This window comes from Lygodium microphyllum, chromosome 5, assembly GCF_053477565.2.
Source record: "Lygodium microphyllum isolate KBCC chromosome 5, Lygodium_microphyllum_v1.1.10, whole genome shotgun sequence".
In the NCBI taxonomy this organism is placed as follows: domain Eukaryota; kingdom Viridiplantae; phylum Streptophyta; class Polypodiopsida; order Schizaeales; family Lygodiaceae; genus Lygodium; species Lygodium microphyllum.
Window position 1 is genome coordinate 89,243,644 of NC_141139.1, and position 12,732 is coordinate 89,256,375.

A 12,732-nucleotide genomic window follows, 5' to 3' on the forward strand; every position below is an offset into this window, starting at 1 on the left:
GTATGTTGACACCTCAACATGTTCAAAAACAAAGCACAAAAGCAATCTACACAAACTATATTTATATCCATTAGCACCACACATCCATTGAAAATTGTACTAAATTGTGTTCTAGTGAATGCTGATGCTGCCACATCCATAAAGGCTAATGCTAGTCGTAAAAAGTATATATGTGTACTCATATTGTTCTCTAAGTCACACATTATCTTCTTTTTGGTTGTGCAAAGTAGTTGCCTTTGGCTCTCTCTTTCTTCCTCTCTCTTTTCAAACTTTATTTGCAAAAGCCATGGATGATAAAAATGAATGTGATGAAGATGATAGTGTTGATTTGAATTGTTATGCATGTGGTTTCTTTTGAGAGATGTTTTTGTAGTTTTGGGAGCATGGGCTCAGTTCACTCATAGATTTTGCACGTTCTTTAACCTAGTTTGTGTTCTAGAACTCCAACCTGAAAAGCTTTTCAGGTGGGTATGCTCATGCTCCAATGCCAAGTCTTGGGTTGAGAGAGCGTGTGTGAGACTTTGAGGTTTAAGGGTAGGGTTGAAGACATATGCACAAATGTGTGTGTGGGGGGGAGAGAGAGAGAGAGAGAGAGAGAGAGAGAGAGAGAGAGAGAGAGAGAGAGAGAGAGATTCCAAAATGGTAGGGTAAAGAACATATAATCAAGATCCAAAACTTGGAAGGGAAGTTATTACGATTAGAAAGTTTGGGATCATTATCTAGTTGGCATGTAGGATTGGTATCAGGTTTGGTAGATTAAAAAACAAGTAGTATAGATATTCACAAAGAACAAGAGAAAAACAAACAATAGGACCCAACCTCCCCCATGACAAAATCTATGGTTTGCCATCCTCTATTATGAATAATTGGTTATATAGCTATTTACATTCCTATCATATATCTAGTTACAAAGAAAATATAAATATCAATCAAATTATGGAGTTTTATATACTAAGGAATTTCATGTATCTTGTTGTAGTTGATGCAAAAAAATTGTGTGTCAAATCATGACATTTTAACATCACCACCCACTCTGAAACATGCCAAAATTGCCAAAATGATTCCAAAAGCTTTGAATTTTGACTCCAGATGAGGGGGAAACAACAAAACTAAGTTTTTACCATGTTCACTTGCTTTGCATGTGATCTTCTTGCCTTTATAAAGAAAACTAGAAATATGAGTTTGTTAGCATAGTTGATTGCCAATTGATTGACATGATTGTCCCTAGCTAGGATTGTGCTTGGAGCAAGCAAACTCTTAGCTTTAATTAAGGTGCATATGATCCCTAGTTGAGTCACAATTCCCATAGCATTTGTGGTGAGAAGAGGATTCGGCATTGTGCCTAGTGGTACATCTAAGCATGGGACTTCCTTTCTTTCAAGGCTTCAAACTAGCCCTATTCAACCCGCTATGGATTTGTTTTCAATGTCCAACAACTTATTTTATATGGTTATGCTAGTTCACAATGTTAAAATGTATGTACGGTGTAAGAGGCATAGGTGCTAGAAGCACATGTAACTGAATCCCATAAGCAAAATGTGAGGTTTGTGTCCAAGATATAAGGATATAAAATGATGTACTTGCTTCACTATCAAATCAATCAAGTCTCTTTCATGCTACTATGGTTCATTATTGTTCTTCTACTTTCCCTCATAGTCTACTCTTGTTCTCTTTTCTTAACCATGTTTTGCAACATGGTATCATAGCCTTTTTCTTAGAGGTTGTGAGGCTGTGGGAGCTTCCATAGTTGCCATTGAAATCCCAAGAAGCTCAAACATTAGAGGTTCTACTATTCAAGAAGATCTTCGAGTAGAGTTTGTTGCAAAGCTCATTAGAAAAGGTCAATATTCTTGAGATATAGCTCATCATTGTGTTTATTATCAATTTTCATCCATGTCTCTAACAAGAAGAATAGAAAGGTGGAAATTGGAAGGGTTGCACAAGTTGTACTTACTACAGGTCCACATCATCTACCATTTGCAAAGGGGGAAGCTTAAGGGATGTGCTTGAAGGCCCTACTTAAGGGGATAGCTTACCAACAACCTATGGGCCATACTTTGGCTTGAAGCTTAGGGCCTACTTATCCCATAAGTTCGGGGGGTAGCTTCTATTTGTGAGATAGAGAAGACATGAGTAGTTGTTGTATTGGCCTCCAAACGTCATTTTTCTTGGTACCAAAGGATGTCTTCAAGTAGATTGAGGGCAACGAATTGATATTGAAGACCTGCGCCAGTCATGATAGGCAGCAATGATGTTTGTCACGCAAGCTTTCTTTGAAACTTCTTAATCTTCTCTTTTATAAGATTTTTAAAACCATAATAACACCCCTTTCAAAATTGTAATCATTTAAACTTGTCTTTATTTAGCCTTATTCACACTAGGTGCATCAAATCATCTTGTATGCAGCCCTCTCCACATTGCTTTGCTACCCTAAATTGGTCTATGCAATCATTCAAAGAGGCAGCTCACACCCATGAGTGACTAGAGATTAATATTGTAAAAGCATAAAAGGATTGTTTGTATGTTGATTTTTTTCCACTCATTGATCAAATCCATTTTAATTTCATCTACTCTTCTAGTTGGAGTTAGACACTACCACATGAGTCATCAGTAAGATCTCTCCATTCCCGAAATGTCACGAATAGAAGTAATGGCAAAATTTAATGATGACATGTTTCAAACATTGAATATGAAAACTATGTACCATCTTATGTGTAACGACTTATGAGAGTTGTTTAAAGAAGTGGAAGATCCTAATCATCCACAATGGAGGAGAAAAATAGATAAGGCATTAGGAATTATTACACGAGGCCTTTCAGATGATGCACTCCACTAGGCATAAAAGGGGGAAAAGAAGCATGGGAAGAGCTTGAGACGATCTTTGGTTCACAAGTAAAAATTTCAAAAATTAATATTTTGATGTAATTTTGTAGATTGGACCTAGATAATTTTGATTTTCTACATCACACATCGATAAATTCAAAGGTCTAGAGGTGCAACACTCTAACATTGACAAAGATATTAAAGAAGATGAAGCCATTGCCATGCTACTCAACAATGTGGACAAACTTAATAAAGGTTATGACTAGGTGGTAGCACCCTTGAGGAATATGCTAGATAGAAAACTCAACTCAGTGGTGGAAGCTGCTAAGCAAGAGAGAAATATCAAAGAGAAGGCTGAAGAGACTACACCAAACCCCATAATCTTTGCACTCTATAATGAAGGATCCTCAAAGTTTTTTTGCAAGATGTGCAGAAAAATGGGCCACAAGGAACAAGAATACTAGAGCAAAGGAAAGCCTAAGTGCAAGAATTGCAACAAATCAAACACACTAAGAAAGAATGTTGGATCTAGAAAGTAATTTCTATAAACAAAACAAACTCTAAAGAATGTTAAAAAACTCTTTTCTAAGTGGAAATTTCCCTACACCTTTTGACATTGCATATGTTAGAGGCCTTGTAAGCATTTAGGGGAGGACATATACTCTTAATGCACTCATCTATAGGATGAGCTAGCACAAAGCGGGGGTGTTAAAATGTATGAATTGTGCTAGAGGCATAGGTGCTAGAAGCACATGTGATTGAATCCCATAAGCAAAGTGTGAGTTTTGTATCGAGCTACAAGGCTATAAAACAATCTACTGGCTTCACTATCAAATCAATCGAGTCTCTTTTGTATCACTATGGTTCCATTCATGTTCTTCTAATGTCCCCTATAGACTACTCTCATTCTCTTTCCTCAACCATGTTTTGCAACACCTGAGTCCTAAGAGGCTCATAAAAAATCCTAGTAGTATTCCAAGATGGTAGACCTAGTGATTATTTAGTAATGGATTTGGAAGCTCCTCTCAATGTTATGAGGGATGTATGGGGCTACTTTAGAATTACCCAACTATAAGAAGTAATTTATGCTTCTAAGGTCTCTAGATTAATCCTTCGAGTTTCTCCTCCCTCTAATGGCTCAATGAATGTCTATTTTGAGTGGTTGAAATCCTTCCTAGGTGCTAATTCAAGGATGTGTTGTTCCCTTTTAGGGGGCACAAACCTAGATCAACAATGTGTAATGATGTTTGATGTCTCCAAAATCCTAGGACTCTCTACTTCCAAGGTTTCACAAGCAACCAATTCTTGAAAGGTCCCTCTCTAAGCATACCATGGTGGACTCCAATGAGGGGGAAAAAGGGATCTCTTTGATGCAATGCAAGTGACACTCTAGGGCCCCACAAATCATTACCATTGTAGTTGGTTGTGCCCTTGGAGATGTAGTGGCATCAAATACAACCCTTAAGGTGTTTAGGTTGTTAATGCCCCAAACAAAGAGAACCTACTACATGTGCACAAAAGATGTCTCTTTGAGGAGCTCAGTAACAACTTGGGTGGTTAGCCTCAAGATGCTCAATGATGTTCCTTTCAATCCATCATCAAGTTTTGAGTGTAATTTTTATGTGACAAGGACTTTAGGGACCTTGGAGCTCTAAAGATATTAGTTTTGTCAATGCTTTGAGGGCATTACCCTGTAGGTATGGTTGTCTATTTTTGAGTTTAGATGCTTGTGCACCCAAGTACTTTGGTTATTAGGTGTCTGAGAAGTAGTCAAGGCATGAAGAGAATACCCTCCAAGTATTTTGTAATAGGCTACTTTGATGTGTTTAGGGTAAGAATTTTTTGGCACTTACTTGGTTTGGTGTTTGGAAGATCCATAATGTAATTGGGACAAGGATCATGTGTCCAATGAGAGAAAAACACTTCAGTTGTTCATTCAAATAATACCTCAATGATTTCTGACCAAGGATAGGTGATATATCTTTGTCTTTAGGTCATTGAAGCATGCAATAACCTCAGATTAGCTTACGGTTCTTGCCTGTAATTATCATGAGTCAAGGATCTTGAAATAAAGTAAATCTGTAATTGTATGTCACATGTTTTTAGTTGAGTTAAGGTAGCTTTGTCAAGGCACTTAATCGATTAGTGGCTTTTCTCTTAGTCCCAATAGATAGTCAAGTTTACTCTCTTCGGTCTCACCTATGTCTTCTTGGCTCACAACTCTCTTCCTATGGGGATGTGGTGTAGGTGAAACTTCAAGGTTGGGGTTGTAGTTCCACCTATTGTAGGTGCATTTGAATCTTAGGTTTTTGTTTTGATAAGGTAATTGATTCTTCAATGGGCTTGATTTCTTGTTTTCTCTAGCCAAGATAGGGTTCTTGTCACTAAGTTTTAGAGTTTTGATTCTTTTATAGCACCTCTTCACTAGCCTCTTTTTTAAAAAACTTTACAATTATCAAGATATGGTCTTGCAAGGTCTAGTTAGGTCTCCACTAGAACTTCGTTTGTATATCATCAACAGAGACCACACTCAATTTCAAGTGCAACATTTTGCATATTTCACTCATAATGGTCTTGGACTCAAACTTACTAATTGTATTGAACTTGTTAGGTGTGGTGAGCGAGGGGCAAGATATGTATCTCTATGATCAAGATGGTCACCTTTGGGGTCACTTTTTCATGATGATAGTGACCGGGCATGGGGTTAATAATGGTTGTTCACAAATGAGATCAAGGTGTCAAATTTCATTACTACCTTAGTTAATAGAGTCCTTGTTTGGACATGGCACGGTCAAGTGGGGTAGATGACTAAGTGGACAATAGGTGGATGTGACCCATGTCCTTAGTGATCACTGAAAGCTCGATCATTCATGGGTTGTCCTTGGGTGATGTGGAGAGAGCTAGTGAGGGGTAGGCCATAAGTGATAGACTCCTATTTGACTCAACTACTTGTCATAGAATTTGCTCACAATTTGCACACATATTTAGTTTACATTGGTCAATTTTTGAAAGTGAACGGAAACCTAGTGCTCACACCCTTGCTAAGCTGTGGGTCTTATTTTCCAACATGAAAAATATTACAACATCAATGGCATTAATAAAAAATATTACATGCATGCTATGAGTGATACTAACTTCTAAAATATTATTGGCACTTTGCACCTTAGCTATACTTGTTTCTTTACACCTTTATTTGCCTTTGCAATTTATGGATTTTTACTAGTTTATTGCCCATACCATTTTGTGGTTAACACTGGAGAAGAGTCATAATTGTTGGTGAAGACTTGTGTTCTTCTTGGAGCAAAATGTGATTTGCTCAAGGAGATCAATTCTTAAGGAACATTATCATACTTTTAAGTGCCTTGTAATACTCTACTACTGGCCAATTTGCTTTATGTGTGTTTTCTTTTGATATATCTATCTCTTGACTAGGTTATGTGCTTTAATCACATTTGAGGTTGTGGTTGATAAAGGCATGCCTTGTGAAGTGATTAGTTGATCATGCTCATTGTTTTAGAGCTTGTGGCCTTTTTTGAAGTAGGGGTGGCTTGTTCCTTGGTTGAGGTCACATGCTTAGTTGTAGCCAAGGACTATGACTATTTGGCTTCCACTTCGGATATGGAAGTAGCAACTACCAATTTAGTTGCAAGCAAGGAATGTGGTTGTTTGGGTACCTCTTTCGATTCGGAAGTAGTAACTGTTAGTTCAGTGGTTTTAGTAGTTTGAGTAGTCAAGGATGACTACTTGCTTGGATCATTAGATTGATTGGAAGTGGTCATGGTCTTTGAAGTTTCAAATATGATTTTTGACAACACTATTAGAGAGGGAGACCATCAGTCATTTGGTGTTCTCTTGGCTACCCCCCTTGAGGATTTGTTTCCTTGGATTGGGTAGAGAATTTGTTTTCTCCATCGACTCTACTAGCCTTGACCTTAGCTCTTATTTCACTAGCTCTCTCATTATGTTAGTAAATTGCCAAATGGAAATATTCTCAAATTCTCATTGACTCATAAGAGTTCAAGACTTATAGACCTTAGAGTCTAGTCCATTGTAAAAGCATGTCAACAAAATGTAAGGCTTTGAATAGCCAAACAAAGCTATTCAACTTAACATTGCAAGTTCATTTCCTTTGTGTGTCCTAAGTGTCCCTTGTTTTCAACCTTGTAGAGAGTTTTGTTCTAGATGAGCTTTGATGCATAGAATTTGTGCCTATCTTCTTGAAGCATTAGGGTTTGTCATTACTTCATTCCTTAGCCTCTCAGCCTTGTTCCCTTCTCAAAGTTTTGATTATAATCTCCTCAAGTTGTGGGTTTAGTATACCTTTCCTTGTGTGAATCTTTCTCTTAATCTTTGTGACATACCCACTACTTGATTACAAAAGATAACATTTGATAGTCGTCTAGGGCCTATCCGAGTTATGGCCATCCACACTCCAAAGGAATAGACTAGGAAACCCTAGGTCTACCTTGCTAGGAAGCACTTGGCTTGGACCCACAAGGAATGACCAAAAATGTTCCTACAAGATGTAACAATCTATGGCAGCATTCTAGTACTCTGTCCAGGTGATCACATTGTGATCCTACAAGACTAAGCACAATCAATCACTGCACTTGGTTCATAGTAAGTGAGAGATGAGGGGAAGCTAGGCTCAACCCCTCTGCCTATAAGGCAAAATCTCATCTCTATTTTCATAAAATGGCATGTGGCCAGGATCTAAGATCGAACCCTATGTAAAGTCTACGTTTAGATCTTGTCCTAATATTTTCTTATAAGGAAAGCATTCGACTTATTGGGTCCACCCAACTATTGATCATCTACCAAGGAAAGATAATTTCTCACTTTTCATTCACCTATAGTTTTTCTTTAGTTTTCTAAACAAAGCATTCTGACACATTGTTTGACATATACAACTAGCTTCTTATATTATCTTTTAATACTAAGTTCATTTCATGTCTTCATTAGACACAACACAAAAGTAATGAAGATAGTCCTTTCAAAACATTTGCCTTATTATTTAATAATTATTACATTGGATTTTTCTCATAGAGCTGGATACAAACAAAAACTTGCTCTGTTTCTTAGAGTGATAAACTAGCCTAAACTTTAAGGCTCCTAATGCTCATTGCATCGTATACACACAGATTTCATCTCCATTTTAAGGCCAACTATGTGATTACTCTTTTTCAACTAAAGCCCCCTAGTTACATGTTGCCATATGAGAAAAACTTATGTATGTGACTTTCCTGTCTAAACATTGGTCTAACACTCATATATGGAATAAAAACTAGCTCAAATGGAGCTGCTTCAGTGCTCATAGAGGTGGTACAAAAACTAACTCAAATTGAGCCCCAATAGTTGCCCTTGAGGGAGATACAATCTGCTTAGTCATGCCCCCAGGGGGGGGGGGGGGTCCACTAGGGTTTATCGTATGGTACCATGTGAGTGTAAGGGAGGGGGTTATTTAAGGGGATGAAGGTACATCTTATAAGGTAAGGTCCCATAAATAGGGGGTAGATAAGGGGTATTTTCATATATTCCTTGCACGTAGCTGACGTCTCCTTATTACTACTAGTGAATCCCCCGTGGTCATACCCAATATCTAGGCATAGGTCAATTTTTTTAAATAAATTCCTTGGATGTACATTTACACAAAAACATCCGATGCAAGTAATAACCAAAGAATCATTTTAAAATAGTTTTATTATTTAAATAAGAAGAAAAATATATTTAATATGATCACACTTCCTAATTTAAGCAATCATATCAATCAAACAAAGATTGTAGAATTCAATCTTTTAATAATTTCTCTAAACATCACTTTGTTAGAATTACATGTTTTTTCAATGTGCGACTAAATGCAATCATTTTGTTTTAATCTCTAGAGTTTGACAATAGTTTTTACGTATTAATTTAATATATCCTTTTCTCTTTTGAAATTTATTACCTCAACTATGAGAGAAATAATCTATAATCAAACTAGGTATTTAAGTTAGATTTTTCAATCAAATGACAACGTAAGATATACATTAAGAATTTAACAAATTATATGTGCATTATTTTTAATACTAAGCTTGTGATTTGTGTAAGACTATTAACATCCTTTTTTTTTCTAAATTATTGGTGCACATGCGTGAATGACATTTAATCATTTAAAAAATGTGATCAAATATGTATACTAGTTTTAGATAAATCTTATGATTTTTACTTTTTAAAAGGATATATTTGTAAATAAATATTAAATAAAACATCTATTAATTTTGTTAATCATAAGTAGACTTAAGCAAATATTTATGGTTATTTTTAAAACTTATCCATTACCTAGAGATTTATTATTCTATAATTGATTTCTAATAATAAAAAAGTTTAGGTTCAAACTTACGTGCAAATACTTAGGCAAAGAATATCCGATTTTGCACATTGGAATGGATAGCGTCACTGGCCACCACTTCCCCTATGTGCTAAGTGTCACTATGATGGATCTGCTACATTGGAGGGCCCCACCTCATTCAACACATTTACCTTCTTGCACAATGAAATGAGAAAAGAGTGGGTAGTACGGATGAGAAAAGAAGGCGAATAGGATGAAATAAAGATGAAGATAAAAGAGAATGGATAGATTTATGCCATAGCAAAAATATATGTTAGAAAATTTAGGCTTTGCATTATCACTCTCTCTCACATGTGCTTGCCTTTTATCACATCTCTCTCCCTAGCATCACTTGTCTCTCAACTGTCTCTTTCTTTCCATTACTCACAAACGGTTTTCTTTTTATAGGTGAGGAAAGGGGGTTTTGATCCTACTAATATCATGGGATCGTAACACATCATTGTATGGCATAAAAAGAGCAAAATGATTGGTTTAATTGAAGGGTCCACGTATCCCTAGGAGAGAAATACAAGGAAATATCTCCATAAATACAAGGGGAGTGGGATTGTGTCATTAATGCCCGCATTGGGAGGGGAGGATATCCTATCAGAATTATAATTTATAGGGGGAGGAGTGGGGGAGACACACACACACACGCACACACACGCACGCACGCACGCACACACACACACACACACACACACACTCTCTCTCTCTCTCTCTCTCTCTCTCTCTCTCTCTCTCTCTCTCTCTCTCTACTTTCATTGAAAGAAAGAGAAGGGAATAGTTGTTTTTATCAACATGATAAAAGGGGGGAATGTTGTTTTTATCAATGTGATAGTTTGTCATCAGTGAGGTGGAGGGGAGGGAAGGAGATGATAATGAAGATGGCAACAAAGATGGTGATTGGAGGAGGGAGGAGATGTGGCAAAAGGGGAGGAGGAGACGTGAAGAGGAGGGGATGAGGTGGTGATGAGAGAGGAGGCAATGTGGATGGGAGAAAGGTGGGGTGGCAACCTAATTTGGCAGCCACCATTAACAAGCCATCCCCCCATTGATACTTCTTCTATATCTTCTCCCTCATCACCACTTCCCCTATTAACTTTGTTTAGTTTTTAACCAATTCAACGAGCATTTTTGCTATCAAGGAGTAATCTTTGATAAAAATCATGTACCACACTATGAGACCTATAAATCCTCTAATTTTTGGGGCACGCTAGGATGGCAGCCAATTTTGAATATCCTTGACTCTTTTTTAATAAATCATCTTCTTGAAGAATGCACATTTTTTGTTCTTGGCAAAAAGTTTGTTCTCACGAAGAATTTCCAAGACAATCAGTAGATGGCCTGAATGTTCTTCCTCTCCTTGGAGTAGGTGAGAATGTTATTAAAGAATGTGAGGAAAAATTCATCTAATTATGGCTAAAAAATATATTGGACTAGCCTATGAAAAGTAGCAGGAGCATTGGTCAGCCCAAAAGATATTATGGTGAATTCGTAAGTGACCAAACATAGTATTGAAAACTGCCTTTGATATGTCTTCATATTTTATTTGGATTTGGTAATATCAAGTCCTTAGATTGATCTTAGAAAAAATCATAGCCCCGATTCGAGGAATGGGATATTTATTCTTAATGGTGACTTGATTTAATCCCTTGTAATTGATGCATAGTATGAGTGTCTCATTCTTATTCTTTTGGAATAGAACATGAGCTCCCTAGGAAGAGTTGCCAAGACAAATAGATCCTTAATCAAGTAGCTATTTTAACAAATCCTTTAATTTGGCTACATTAGAAATAGACATTTTATAGCACCTTCTTGCCACTAGTTTGGCATAGGGATTAGTTTGATCTCATGATGTACATCCCTTTCAGGAGGTAACTCTGTTATCTCCTCAGGAAAAGCATCACGGAACTTCGTTAACCATAAAGGCTCATCTTCATCCTTGGTATCCTCAACCTTGTTGAGACTAACTAGGTAAACAAAAATCCCTTCTTTAATCCCTTTAGGATTCAACTAGCCTTGGCTAACTAGATCATTGGCTTCCCTTGTGATTGGATAATTTTTTTGAACAGATTTTAAATGTGACCCAACCTTCCCCATAGTTTATGTTTGTTTGATTGAGTGCTAACTAGTCCTTTCCTAATAGGCAATCATAAATCCCTAAAGGCATGACTCAAAAATTTTCAATAGTGGTTTCTTCCCCTAGTTTAAATTGGCCATTGTTAATGGATTGAGTTGACATTATTTCCCTCTCGTTTGCTAGTTCCACAATGAGTTTTCTAGAGGGTGTAAGATTTAACTTCAAGCTCCGTAGTCGATCAAGATTTGAAAGGGAATACCTTGATGTTCAATTGGAATTTGGATGATAGAAAACTGCTGCCCAATGTCCTAGTTGTTGATTGAAGCATGAATTGATCCTCTTTCAACATCTTCATCGAGAGATGGATCTAGCTCATCACTTATGATGTGAAGAATCAAGGTCATTTGTCCTTCTCGACATGACAATTGTAGACCTTAGCTGTCACCTGCATGTGTGTGTGTGTTAAATAAGTTGGGCATACTAAAATTAACTCTAGCTAGCATGATGTGATCAATTAGACCTAGTATGACTTATCCTTTGTTATGTCATGAGTGTAAAGTGTGTAAGTTAGATGGATGTATAATGAACAAGAAGCATGAGAGTACTCTACTCTCTGAGCTTGTTCAATATTTGTGTCTCTTTCTTCTTCTCTCTAAATCTCAAATATGGTATCATACCATGAGACCTTGAGAGCCTATGAGCTTAGCGTTGGCATTGTGGGAGCTGGAGAGTGAATCCTGATAGAAGGATAGTGGAAGCCATAGCTCATATATGTGGACTGGTATGTATCAAAGTTTTCAAACTTGCATTTGGTAGAGCCTGTGAAGCTTGCAAAGAGGGTCAATGGCATGCATTAGAGCTTGTTGATGAGCTCATTATAGCATGGCTTTTCCATCAAAGTGCATAATATATAGTTTATATGTCTAAAACCCTCAATACATGTGGAGAACCAATCGCCATCATTGTTAGAATCGAATCAATCACTTACAATGCAATATAACATGCTAGTTTTGCAAAGATCGTATGTATCCAATCATTGGCATCTATAAAAGTGACGGCATCAACCAATGCATGATTAATGTTAGGCATTGATCTAGGGAATGCATTTATTTTTTCTTTTCTTTACCACCAATGAGATATCAACAAGGATTGACTATTGTATCACCTTCAAAACATTCAATTGAAAGTAGTGGCATCATGTTTATCAATATTCTACAACTCTAATATCATGGCAAAGGACAAGATTGCACAATAACATGATTAACAAATCATCCATAAGAAGTTTGCTACTTTAGAAAATATTTGGGCTTTCCACCATATCAATATCCACCAAAAGGAAAAACAAAAAGAGAAAAGGGATGAAAGGGCAAAAAGAAACTACCTTTCATCCTTCCCTACAGTAGACCATCACATCAACCCCACCAATTGACTATGTCCCCCCCCCCCCCCCCCCCCCCCC